At 34.0% G+C, this 15,000-nt stretch overlaps 1 protein-coding gene across 6 annotated transcripts in view; it reads left to right on the forward strand.

Annotated features, from left to right (window-relative positions):
- LOC144967468 (uncharacterized) overlaps positions 1–15,000 on the forward strand; it is a 97,062-nt gene that overhangs the window by 29,056 nt on the left and 53,006 nt on the right. For 2 of the 6 annotated variants that reach the window (XM_078904754.1, XM_078904799.1), the window contains exon 1: positions 13,579–13,710. The exons of 2 other annotated variants lie outside the window; for them this stretch is intronic. The gene's annotated coding sequence lies outside the window, so the exon portion shown is untranslated. Of the gene's footprint in view, positions 1–13,385; positions 13,711–15,000 lie in introns of those variants that run through there. 2 more of the 6 variants (XM_078904809.1, XM_078904762.1) reach the window with 2 other exon arrangements.

The raw sequence follows: 15,000 nt of genomic DNA on the forward strand, positions 1-15,000 counted from the left end.
CATTTATTGTCTGTTAAAGAGGACGAAAAAATCAAAATAAGTATTCGGCAAAATGGGATTCGAGTCTTTATTATGTTGCAAAGTTAAGCTACATGGACAGTAATGCGTATTGGTATGGCTGAAAATTGTAATGAAAGGTCTATGACGGAATCCGACCCAATTACAAACATTTCGTGACATAAATGCACATGCTTATTTTAGGCTACATTTCCAATTTCTGCCGGTTGAAATTCAGTGAATAATCATAAAATTGATATTTATAATATATGAAAACATTTTTTTGTTGTGAGGCAACTTATTAAAATTTGAAAAATACGATATATCTGTACTAGTCACTATGTCGTAAATTTTCCTAGAAGTTCGGGTTATGTAAATAAAAATTGTCAGTCCCATAAGAATAATTTGTCTTCTCTGAAACTTTTTCTTAGACTTGAACTCTACAGCATCCATAATGTACATCAATTACGCCATAGTCAATAATTGGAATGTTTAGAGAATGATCTACCGATGAACATAATACATATATATATACAGATTTTAGCTCACGTCTTATCGTCAAAGTCGGCTTTAGTCTGTTAAACCACAGTTGATATCCATTGCTATAAAACTTTTATTTGTCTCCGTGTTTACATCTTAATTAATTTTTAAAATAGATGAATTTTCGTTCTGCAAATATACGTGCTAAACTTGCACAAAATGGTTTACTAGAAATGACGTCTATAAGGCGCTATTACTTTTTATTTCCCTGACCGAGACAAAGCTGTTACCGGTCAGGTGCCCATTTTAAAGGGGAATAGGGAACAAAAGTGTGATTTCAAAATACTGGTTCCAATCTGATAAGAAGTGTAAAGCCAGTCTTCCAGAGGACTGGATGCATGCTTTATGCAACTTATCTTTTGGTTTCAGAGCGATGGAATCTTTTTTTTTCTGTCCTAAATAAATGCTGATCCTCAATAAAAATCATCCACCCTCTCTCTTTGGCGCCCCTCAATGATAAGATTCTGACTATACATCTTACTTAAACAGTGATGCCCACCTATGATATCGTATGTAACCTATACACTGTCCGTATGACTGGTTAAACATTTTATTGAGTTTTCAACCAGAAATGAGGAATGTGTGACGTCACTACTTCTCTTCTCTGTTAGCAGTTTTGTTTTTATTTTTTGTGTGACCATAGGTCAGGTGTATTTATATTTAAAATATTTATAAATGTGAGTGAAGATCTTTTTCGACAAGGCAACTTTGCGTATCCCTCAGCGGGACTTGAACAAAGAACGAATGGGTTAGAAGCCGTGCCGAGTGTCATATCACAAGACAAAATAAGCCGCACGTAAATTAAAATGTTTTTTAAAAACAGAAAAGGAAAGTACGAGACGTCCGCTAAGCACGTTTTCCATGAGCGCTGAAACAAAATATGGCAAATGAATAACAGATAAAAACATGAATTTAATGTTCTATTTTCGCCAGTAGTTCAAAGCAAAACAGAAAGATGACGTAACGTATAATTGTTCCGTTGGAATTGGTATGCAGGATGATATTTACATCAATATTTGCATAACCCGATTGTCTCGTCAGCAAACTGTATAGTAATCATGTCTAGAACACCACGATGTAGTTTGTAAACATATCATGCTCTTTAGCATTAATCGGTGATACACAATAAAAATTAATGTTGACAACAGAAAGGAAGCACAGGGAATGTATATTTAGCATATCTTATCATCGTTTTGCATTTAAGCCCTATATTTAATAGATGAAAATGGTGGTGAGGGTCTATATTCTTGTATTGATTTTGTTATTGTTGTAGTTGTTGTTGTTGTTGTTTGTTCGCTTTTATTAATTCAACTTGGCATGAAAGAGCACATTACAAATTCTAAATCCATTTTCAATACTATTGAGCCTGTTGCGGAATATTTAAATGGAGAAATATAATAAAACTACTCTCGCTCTCTCTCTCTCTCTCTCTCTCTCTCTCTCTCTCTCTCTCTCTCTCTCTCTCTCTATTTTTTTTCTGTGTCTGATAACGGATGCGTATAAAATTTGAAAAATGCGGATTTCATTGATGTGACTTACATGATGGACTTTTGCTTCTTAGTCAACTAACTGAAATGTCTCGGCTAGGTACGTTGACTACTAATCAATTAGTGTGTTTTATTTTTCATCTTGGCAACGACATTGTGAGATGGTTATGGTTGTTAAAACGTTTATTTTTAAATAGGTCGGTTTACCTCGTATTAAATTTAAATTGAGAAATGAGGGAGAAGGCACCGATGTAAGATAATCATCTGAACAATAGTGTATGAAACGGTTGAGGGCAAAGCAAGAATAAAAATAGAAGGGAGATTTTTTAAAAACCTAAAACATTTTCGTCGATTGGAGGAACGAACCTCAGACTTCCTGATTATTTAAAGCTTATTTGGTTTAAGCCGTTGGAATTAAAATGAATGCAATTTTAAAGGATGGCAGATTAATTTTGTCTCTTATTTTTAATTTTTAAAACTCTCGCCCCTAAATGTCCAAGTTGAAATCGTTTTGTGTTTTAATTCAAATTTCTACATCAAGTTCAATCCAATATATCTATTAGCAGTTTGACTCGACGGGTCGCAAATAATTGTGTAAAATGTATATGATTAATTAATTGCTCTCAATTTTGGATTTGATTCGAGTATTCTCAAAAGGCACACAATAGACTATTTGGAAAGTTATCTTTGCAGGCCCATGAGGAATAAGTCAAATAAAATAGATTAGCTAGATAAATAAATAAATGAATGGATGAATAAATAGATAAATGAATAAATAAATGAATAAATACATAAATAAATAAATGACTAAATAAATAAATGCAGTCTCAGCATGGGTTTTAAAAGGACATTTAGATTTTCCGGTTTGCCAAGTCATTTACATTATTAGATGGTGTCCGCCATCCGGCTTTCACGCAAACAATAAATTAAACCTCTAACCTAATTGTTAGGGAACATCTCAAACGGTATTATGTCGAGGTTGACCCGGTGCTTAAAATGGATTTTAAAGATTATTTAATTTATGTCATTTGAAATTAAATAAATGCATATTTAAAGGATAGCAGGTTTTGGAAGATAAACCAAAATGTTATAACTCAAAATTCTACAATTTCAATCAGACATAATACCAATTTGACGTGACGGGTCACAAATAAAAAATGCTTTATATCATGAATTTGGGGTTCTGATAGCTCAGTAGGTAGAGCACTGACTTCACACTCAAAGGGATCAAGATCGACCTCGGATGAAGTTGAAATGATTCTCCCTGTCCACCAAGTAGTGATTGGGTAGCTGGTTCTGTTAGATCTGCGGAAACTACTTTGCAATAGACCTGCGTCCTATCCAAAAGGTACAAAGTAATTGTTATTGTCAATAATAAACTCCGGCACCTTGGATGGTCCCAATGGCTCGGAAGGAATATGTTATTTATATCAAGTAATAAACAAACTTGAATATAACAGCTTCAAAAACATCAAAAAATACAAAATATTTCGGACTCAATACCCTTCATCAGCCAACAACAAATGACAGTAAAATCATAAATACATTACTAATAAACCAGATCGACGACTAAATATTTTATTCTTTTTTGAAGCTGGTTTTTTTTTTGTTTTGTTTTGTTTTTTTAGTTAATTACTTTTAAGTCCACATCTTCTTTGACTTGTGTTGTATATTACATGAATCCATAAAACCTTTGATCATCGGGCAAAAAAAAATCCAAAAAGAAAAAAATAAACTGTAATTATAAATCATATAATATTTGATTAGTTTTAGAGGGGAAAATACCCGCCTTCTTTCCCGCCTAGGACAATATATTATATCCTGAGTGTTTTAAAAGATTTTCCGTGACGATTCCAAGGTGTCTGAAAGATATGGAGAGAACATCAACTCATTTTCTGCCTGGATGTAACAGCAGGGTTTGAAATGTCATTTCTTCATTTTACCATTATGAGATTTGATCTTGTATATATATATATATATATATATATATATATATATATATATATATATATATATATATATATATAATCTACAATATCCACTTATTGTGCTCAAACGCTTTACAAGGGGTCCCTGACCACCAACAATATGTAAAATGTACAACGAGACATGATGCCCGTTATGCGATTTAACATTTTTTTTCCGACAGAGACAACACTGTTAACGGCCATGTACTCATTTTTACACCGGAGTACGATGATTAAAGAGCCTTTTCCAAGGACTCAACTATGCGCCGAGCCTTCCGATCCGAAAGCGAGTGTCAATCCACTGGTCCACATACCCAGCATTACGAAAAGACAAACCTCTATAATATATTTTGTTTGTTCTATCAGTAAATACAAATAATTCTTTCAAGCCTATCGGCATGTGAGGAAATATTTGTACCAAATAGGAATTTACGATCCTTGACTGACAAAACGAAGTTTACTCTTAGAAATAATTATAATTATTAATTTTATGGCAGCTGTTCCTTTACACACACTGGGTCCCTTCTATTGAATTACCTGCTCAGAAGGATAAGAGAAGCAAAGTCTATTATATTGATAATTTTAAATCATTGTTAAAGCACTACCTTTTACCGTCAGATTTTCATGATGTTGACATGATATTACATACACTGCTGCTATTGATATCATTTTGGTATACGTTTTATATAAATGTAAATTTTGTAATATCTATTTATCACGTGCATTGAGAATCATACAGTGATGAAAATACATGATATAACTGCCGTGTATTATTATTATTATTATTGTTATTATTATTATTATTATTATTATTATTATTATTATTAATTATTATTATTGTTATTATATTATTATTATTATTATTATTATTATTATTATATTATTATTATTATTATTATTATTATTATTATTATTATAGTATAGGGATTATTATTATTATTATTTATTATTATTATTATTATTATTATTATTATTATTATTATTATTATTATTATTATATTATTATTATTATTATTATATATTATTATTATTATATATTATTCATCATTATTATATATTATTATTATTATTATTATTATTATTATTATTATTATTATTATTATTATCATCATTATTATTATTAAGAGACGCAATCTTTGTCCGTCTGAATTGCGTAAAAGTATTAGCAACAATTGGTCTTCAATTTCTGAAATTAGTAAAATTTTTATGAAATTATTCCACCAGTTTAAAATAAATTGTGTCGTTGCACGTGCCGCGTCTACATATAAAAAGAAACAACTTTTAAATATTTGGCCAGAAAACTCCTCCACTAAATGTTCCTAATCATTTGTATCCAGTTAATCAAATTGCGGACTCTAGAAAAAACTCGTATTTAATAATTTGGCCATCCTTCAAGGCTCATCCTTCAAATATAGATCGATTAAAATGAGCCTCATCTTAGCAAAGACTTTTAAAACTGGGACTTCGCGTTTTTTTTTGTTTTTTCCTCAATGTACGTCATCATTGGGCGGTTGTTCCTTACTTTTGAATAAGGTTCCTCTTTCTTCTTTGCAGACTAATTGGAAAACAGCGTTTTTCTTGGTAATATAAATCCGAAAGTCGGATTTGAACTGTTTGTTACTTTTATTGTTATCATTATCACCGCTATTATCACTATCGTCAGCATTATAAACATCATCGCTGTCGTCATCATCATCATCAGCTTCATCATAGCCGGCGTTATTTCCATTATCACCTTCATCACCATCATCATCATCATCATCATCATCATCATCATCATCATCATCATCATCATCATCATCATCATCATCATCATCATCATCATCGTCATCATGATGACCATCATTACTATCTTCATCATCATCATCATCATCATCATCATCATCATTATCATCATCATCATCATCATCATCATCATCATCATCATCATCGCCATTATCGTCATCATCATTATCATCATCGACACCATCACTTTCATCGATGAACTCATCAGCAGTAACATCACGTTACCAAACGTGTCCTCAGAAGGCATTACCATTTTTATTTCACCAGAAATATATTTTTGCTTTGTGTTTACCTTATTCTCTGTGACCTGATGTAACCTGACGGCTGTTCACAGTCTGACAACAGGAAGAAAGAAAAATAATTTAAAATAAAGAATTTTTGCTGATCTTTCTATTAAATCGACCTATGACGCATTCGTAACTAATTGAATTCTTTTGGGGCTTTTTAATCTGATGTCAATTTTGACAGGATTTTTATGACTTAACTTAATGTAAAGTCTATTTTAGGTGGTTGCTAAATTTTCACCTTGCAATGTAACAATCCACCTTGTAACGTGAGATCCGTACCATTTTGGTAAACTGTTTATCTCCCTTTCTTGTTGACTGCTAAAAGGATAAAATCACACCAACATGTTTGAAGTTTATTTATTTTAAGGCGTTCGTCAATAATTCACAAAATTTAATGGCAACAAACATGACAGAGAGAGAGAGAGAGTGAGAGAGAGAGAGAGAGAGAGAGAGAGAGAGAGAGAGAAAAGCGATAAAATGGCATAGGAAATAAAATGGTTTTGGTAAGGAATTTAAATCGTTATTTAAAATATTGATTTCTCTTTATATTTGCTCGTTTTATTGGTCAATCTCCAAATTTTTCAACCATGAAATGAAATGACATGGATTATGCCTGGTTCAACCATTTTAAGGCTGCATTGGTACATTAACATATGAATAGATGTAACTCACCGCCTCAATTGGTAATATTCTGACGTGAACCGGATTTTCGTAACGTAAATTTAAAGTTGGAAGTCCCGATAGCGTAGTTGGTAGAGCACTCGCTTCACAAGCGAAGGGTCCGAGATCGATACCGGTGAAGTCGAGAGTTTTTCTGAACCCCCCACCCCTCCCCCACCCGATCCGCCCAGCAGTGATTGGGTAGCCTGGTCTGCTAGATCTGGCGGAAAGTGCTTTGCGATAGACTAGCGCCCTATCCAAACGGTAGCAAGCAATTGTTGTTGTCCGTCTCACGCTACTGAGACCGGCATAAACTCTTTTTCTTTTTATGTCTTTCTAATAACCTTAAATTGTCGGGAGCGCATAAAACCATTAAAAACAAACAAATCTAAGCAGATAATAACCGTAAAAGCTCTTTATATGCATTCTGTCTCGTCCTACATGTTTAGTGATGTTGCAGTTTGAGAGAATCTAATCAAACAACGCGATTTCATTATCGTAGTAACGCGTCCAATGTTATTTTATGTTATGTTAGATTAGAGAGTTTTAGTGAGAACCTACCTGGGTTTCTAAAACCGACAACAAAAAGCCGAGTGACGTCAACTTTATTCATTTTATCAAAGCCATGAGTGTAAGTTAAATACTCACAGCATCTGCCGCCATATAAACGCACCAACACAGCGAACTGTGTGTATCATTAAATGTTCATAGCCTGATTGATTTATGGAGTAAACACCCAAATTAAGGTCTAAAAATTGTAACAATGATCAATGGCCTTGCTTTCAATAAGGACATGAATACAGTCATTAAATGACAGATTTTTACGAAATTTCCCAGATTAAAGACATTTTAATACGTTGTTTAATCAGAAAGATTCAATTAAACAGACGAACATTTGGTTATGTCTGTATATTATTCCTAAGTTTTAAAACCAAGAGTGGAAACAATTAGCGAGTTTACAAAAGAATTGATTTCAAGGGAGAGAATTCGTAAAATACAAACTTTGGCAACAAGATTCGAAGGTTCGTCCCTTGGGTTTTAGGGCCCAACTTAATTCATGCTACTAAAAATTAAATTGCCCTCTCTTACACATAATATCATGACCCTCCTTCCTCCTTACCTTACTTTTTCATGGTTAGGTATATAAAGGGTAGTTATGAATATGATTGAATGTTTTGAATGAAACTGGCCGAAAGTCATTATTTCCAGGATTTATTTTGTAATTATTTTGTAAAGCGCTTTGAGCACATAGTTTATTGGAACGCCGACAGGAAGAAAACATTTATATAACGCAATATCCACTAGACGTGCCCTAATCAACAGCAAAACTTAACATGTAAGACGAGATATGACGCCTGTTAGGCGATATTACAATTTTGCGACTGAGACAACGCTGTTAACGGCCAGGTCCTCTCATTTTACACCTGATTGTCGTCAGAGAAAATGTGAGTAAAGAGCCTTTTCTAAGGACTCAACTATGCGCCGATCAGAGAGGGTCTCGAATCTAGGACCTTCCAATCCGAAGACCAGAGTCATACCACTAGACCACATAGCCGCAAAAACATTTGTGACCAATTATCTCCACACTGTATCAAATCGTTATAAATACGAATCTTATTATTCATTTTTCATCTCGAATCGTTAAGTTAATAACGCCTCAATCACATTATCTCATTCGTCTGTAGTGTTTCATTCATCGTGTTTTATTGATAAAGGGGAAACGCGAAACGTCCATCTGTTTTCATATATTAAATTGAAGCTTACATTCAATTTCACATTGTTATTTGTTGAGGAGAGTATGTCTTGTTTCTATAACATCAATCAGGTCAAATCCAAGTGGCCCAGTGTTATGACAATCGCCATAGGATTGAAGGTCCTTGTTAAAGGCTCTTTACTCACATTTTTCTTACCGTACTCAGGTGTAAAATGAGTACCTGACCGCCAACACCGTTGTACCTGTCCGAATAATGTGTAATATCGTATAACAGTTGTCATGTTTCGTCCTGCATGTTAAGTGTTGCTGCTGTCTAGGGTCCTCTTGTAAAATGCTTTGAACACATTTAGCTGATATTGCCGTATAAAAAAGCTCAAGTGAACATCTCCGAATTGTGATCAATTTTAATTAAACTTAATAATGTTTGTCTCTTTCATACTAACATAATGTTGAATTGGAGCTAAAAACCAAAAGTGTCTCAGTGAGCCAACCAAAATGTAAAGTAAATACAAAGGAAAACTACAAGACAATATACACACACAAAATAACGTTTCGACCTTTGATCCTCACCAGATGCCAGACAAAATACGCTAAAAAAATGAAATAATAAAATTCATATGGGAAGAAATAGATATGGCCTTAGAGAAAGAATGAAAGAAAGAAGAAGAAAAAAAAGAGAAAAAAAAGAGAGAAAGAGCGAGTGAGAGAGAGAGAGATAAAAGAGAGAGAGAGAAAAGAGAGAGAGAAAGAGAGAGAGAGAGAGAGAGAGAGAGAGAGAGAGAGAGAGAGAGAGAGAGAGAGAGAGAGAGAGAGAGAGAGAGAGAGAGAGAGGACATGACGTATCACATATTTTTTTTGTATTTTATTATTTTTATTTTTATTTACTTGGCTTATGCCTCTTGGCTCCTGGCGAAGCATAGGGCTTCACCAGCACTCTTCCATCTTCTTCTGTCCTTGACACAGACCTTTGCCTCACTCCAGGTAAGTTTGGAGAGGCACAAATCATGATGGAGGCTTCTCCTCCAAGTCTGTTTTGAATGACCCCGTTTCCTCTTGAGTTCTATTCGAGAGCCTGCTTGGTTATATTACTGGCTCTTCCCGCAGGATATGGACAACCCTTCGCCACTGTCTGCGTCTGACCTGGACATCCTTTCGCTCTTGGTTAGTTCTTGTCCAAAGGTCAGTGTTTGGCACTTCGTCAAACCATTTCAACTTGAGGATTTGTCGAAGACAGCGATTGACAAACGTTTGTATCTTGGCTAATGTGATCAAGGTTGTTTGCCAAGTCTCTGACCCATAGAGCAGGACTGTTTTAACATTAGAGTTAAATATTTGAAGCTTGGTGTACAAGATGAATATACGATCACAACGCCATACAACATTAACAAGAGTTCTAAAGAGTAGAATTTGATATTTAATATTATTCTAGTTTGCACAGGAAACATATAGACATCATTTTTGTGACCTATCGTCTCAAAGCGGTGTTATTTGGGGATGAATTGGGGTTCGAAAAGTGAATTCACAGTTAAGAGAATTAGAAACAAATAATTTTAGTAAGTGATAATGTCAGAAATTATATTTATTCTCGACCAAAATCATATTTGTACCGATAAATTAAATTTCCACTATATAGCTCTTCCCGACATAACACCTCTTTGAAACGGTGGGCCACATTTGATCAGACCTGCATACTACTACTACAAAAAATTTCAGCTCCAATTTTAGAATTTTATGAGGATCTATAAATCATTAAAACTTATTGCAAAATGAAACTTGATGTAGAGTACATAATTTTAAGGATTTTGAAATGTTGTTTTATTATTGAGGGAGTTAAATGTTAACCCACAAAGTTAACTTTCGCGTCACATATCTTTTCTTTGCCATTACAGGATATTCAACCCTTATTTATGATATGATATGATATGATATGATATGATATGATATGATATGATATGATATGATATGATATGATATGATTTTATCAAATCCGATCTTTTTTTTTTAATTTTTAAGGAGGCAGGTTTGCATGTGACCAATCGTCTCAAAACGGTATTATGTCGGGCTGAACCTTTATTGCCATCATTCCTCTTAGACCACAAAATAGCCGTGCATATTTAGTGATATTGGAATAAAGCTCTTTTTTTTATTGAATGCAATACATCTAGTCAGCTGATCCTGTGTAGGACGTTCCTTCCCGAACTTTCTTGCCAAACAGATTACGGTTTTCCGCCAGTCTACTTGCTTGAGTTGCTGTCATTCCCAGCCATTCACATATATCTTGTTCCCAGCCTCTTCCTCTCTTGCCGTCTACCCTTGTCTGCAGAATGTGCTTTTCTAATGATTCGTGGCGAGTCGTGTGGCCAAAATAGTTCAGTTTCAATTTCTTTACAGTTTGAAGAAGAATTGGTGATTTTATTCCGATCCTTCTCAGGACTTCTTTGTTTGTCTGTTTTTCAGTCCATGATATTCTGAGTATTTTTCTGTAGCATGCCATATGCAATATATATTGTCGGTTAAAATGCATATTATGCATACATCTTTTATACAAAAATCAACATACAACAATAACAACAAAATATCAAATTAATAATTTCAAAAATAATAATAATAATAATAATAATAATAATAATAATAATAATAATAATAATAATAATAATAATAATAATAATAATAATAATAATAATAATAATAATAATAATAATAATAATAATAAAAATAAATAATGTCATATTTTCGTAATAAAATCGGATTTAAAATCAGCAGATCTAATCATTCTACGCTTGTCACCGACAACAGAATGTTTAAAAAACAGCTTTGCACATAAATTAAATATTACACATTACACATGATAATTGACATGTTTCTTTGTTTCATTAAATATACTTAGGAGAACAGAGAGCAGATTTAAACTAGTCTGAGAAGCATTCCGCCTTTGTTACAAGAGTCTCTCAAACCTATTATAATCTGTCTTCATTCTCATGTGCTTTGGTAGATAATTCCACGAGATTGCAGCGGCATAACAAAAGGACTGTTTACCGAAATGGTTTGTTTTGACGTTTGGAACATTCAAAGTGTTGGTGTCCCCAAAATCAGATTTTCTTTCTTTAAAAGTTACCAAATTTTCGACACATTTGGGGGATTTACTTTATAATATGAAAACTTTTGCCTGGCGATATAAGACATAATTCTGTCGTAGCAATTAAGCATCAGATACAATGAAGAACCATCATTACCCCCCCCCCTCCCGCCCTCTCTCTCTCTCTCTCTCTCTCTCTCTCTCTCTCTCTCTCTCTCTCTCTTTCTCTTTCTTTTCTTCTCTCTTCTCTCTCTATTTTTCTCTTTCTCTCTGTCTCCCTGTCTCCCCCCCCTCTCTCTCTCTCTCTCTCTCTCTCTCTCTCTCTCTCTCTCTCTCTCTCTCTCTCTCGCCAATTTTGTGTCTTTCTCCCTCGTATTATTTCTTAATCTTCTTCTATCGATCTATCTACCTGTCTAATTATTTATCTATCTAGTTATCTATTTATATATTTATCCCTCTATCTATTGATCTGTTTATTTATCTACTTGTCTATCTCTCGTCTCTTTCTGTCAATAAAACTTTTGCAATTAGATTCGACCAACACGCGGGTCTTCTCTCACGCTAAACTCTTTCAATTAATAGATAAGAGACACGACGCCGCTCAATAGGGGAATGGAACCTAAATTCTTATTTCATGGTACTTAAACTTTAAATGCCCCGTGGCACACTCTATAATCTAAAGGCCTTCCTGTCCTTACTTTTACTTGGTTAAGCTTATGGAAGAATATCAATGAATAAATTATAATTGAATGTTTTGAATGGAGACAAACGTTTGTTTTAAAGAGTGTGAAGAATTGTGATTTACGAAGTTATCATGAAGTCGTTAAAACTAGAATTATTTATCTTTTATAATTAGTAATGGAAACCAAATCAATGCTAGCTTAATTCAACTGCATTCCGGCACAACAGGAAAATCTACTGTTCATCTGATGTTTTATTGATAATTTGTCTCAGTTCATACAACTTTTAGTCTTTTAGTACCATTCAATCCATTAGTTTGAGTTATTTCAAGTCGACATCTGTGTTTTGTGTCCATCTGAGATATACCGTATAGCTTAAAACCAATGAAAAAAAATATACAAATCTGACATTTGAATTTAAACCAAGAGGCTCAGATAAGGAAACGTAGTCATTAAATGACTACATATTGATCATTGTACCAACGACTAGCCTGAATATTTGTACACAGTCCGTGCATGAATTCAGGAGACCTAAATGTTGTTGGTTTTATCTGTTAAACCTCCAGCTGCCTCTACAGTTCACAGTTTAATCAAAAAGACACAAGGCAATCTTAAACCACCAGCAATGCTAATGCCAAATACTTGACGGGAGTTTAATGCTTACATAACCCAGTCTAATAGAAATGACAATAAAAACTCTCAACAAATTGAGGCGTCTCTCGTTTCAACGATGTATGTTTTCTATGTTCAATCCGTTCAATATTTACATTTCATTTCAGTTCATTCATGGTATTCACTGCACAGTCATATAAATAAAAGTACAAGAGGTATAGTAAAAGGCAGATCATTAACCAGTTAACGGTTGGACTCGGAAAAAACAAGTATTTAAACATTTGGCCAGGAAACTGGCCAATTATCAATCGATTCAAATGACCTTCATCTTGGCAAAAACTTCCAAACCTGTGACTTCGTGAATTTTGAGGTTTAAAGGTTTTTGCCAATACGAGGTCATTTCAATCGATCAATATTTGAAGGACGAGTTTCCTGGCCAAATTTTTAAATACTTGTTTTTCCAAAGTCCGGCAGTTAACTGGTTAATTCCGGCGTTGGCGTTGTCATAGAAGACAGAAAGTATTTGACGGTGTCAAAGGGCTTTGCCCGAGATATATATATCACCACGGATTGTAAAAATGACTTTAAGAATGAACTATTAAGGTATTTATTATTCCATTTATCATACATAACATTTAAATGATCAGATAACATGAACAGGAACAGTTTTACGATTGGTACTTGCAGCCCTTTAGTCGATTTTTTCAACGTCCAAAGTTTATTCTAAATACTGATAGAACACAACATTTTAAAGAATAATCAGCATTGTTATCTTTGGTACGAATGAAATATATCAGTGTATCATGTGTTTGTATTATGATAAAAATTGTGTTTTAATTCCTGGATTACTTGTTTGAAGTTGAATTACTGTGGAATAAAACTTCATCAACGCCAGGTCCCGAAAGGTAATAATCATTGGTAATTACAATTTTGAATAAACAGGCTTGATTCTGGTTTAAAATGTGAGCTTTTATACAGTACAATATCTATTTAATGTGCACAAAGCGCTTTGCAATGGAGCCCGGGCCAACTGCACCATCTTTGAACATTTAAGACGAGACATTGCTGCATGTAAGAAGTTAAGCTTTTGCTTTGTTTTTGATTGTTATTATCCGTATTACGCGCTTACGATACGTTAAGGTTATTTGACCGCCAGTGGAATGGAAAAGATCTGGAAAAGTGTGTAAGAAATACTCCCCCCCCCCCCCCCCCAACCATAAAATCAGCTTTCTCTACTGCCTCTACTTTGTCTGGCACTTTCACATACACGCTTTTTTCATATCTTCGTCTTACACCAGTTCCTACTCCCTAATTTGTCACTTTGATTACAAAGAAAGATTATAAAGCAGTTAAACAGTTTATATCGAGATCTCAGGCACCAATAAAAAACATAAGACAACGAGGAATAGCTCAACACAGATCAAAGGCAGACCTAAGAGCGATATAGTCATGTATCTAGTCTGAAACGATATGAAATGAAAAGTCACACATTAACACGGCCACAGAATACCCGTCAGGGGGGGGGGGCGGCACACTCATATTATTACATAATAATAAATGTATTGCAACATTTAACAGCAAATTATACAATGGGGAGATGTTTTACTAGGGAAAAGTATCATCACATGAAGTAAATGAATCTATTTGTATTATTTCCACAAAAAGCTCTAAACAAGGCTTAGATGAAACCATTCAAATGGTGTCATTCTAGAACAAGGACACAACGCCACATGAAAAGGACAGTGATATATAGGGTAATAGGAGAGATACATAATACGGCTTTGTGTTCTTGTACTATTTCTCTAGCCTTCGATCCCGTAATTCTCTAGTTCGATTCCCCTCAGTGGGCGGCACGAAGTTGAGTTCTTGGACGATTCTCTTCAACAATTTCTCGCACTACTTGGATGTAAAATGAATAACAGCGAAGAAAACTGTAATATTGTCTTATAGGTGTCATATCTCGACCTATAAAAATATTAAGTATTACTCTTGGCTCGGGAGTCTTGTAAACCGTTTTGAACACGCTAAGTGAAATATACATATATTAAAATTGAGCTTTTATATAGCGCTATATTCACTTGGTTTTGCCAAGACCGAAGCACATCGGACGTTGTATGGACATATAAATGATTGGCAGCAAAGGCACTCAAAGAAAACATATCCATAACAATAACCGGAATCGAAATGTCCGCAGC

The sequence above is a fragment of the Berghia stephanieae genome, chromosome 1 (genome assembly GCF_034508935.2).
Source record: "Berghia stephanieae isolate SIO BIC M18660-M18661 chromosome 1, UCSD_Bste_1.3, whole genome shotgun sequence".
Classification (NCBI taxonomy): Eukaryota; Metazoa; Mollusca; class Gastropoda; order Nudibranchia; family Aeolidiidae; genus Berghia; species Berghia stephanieae.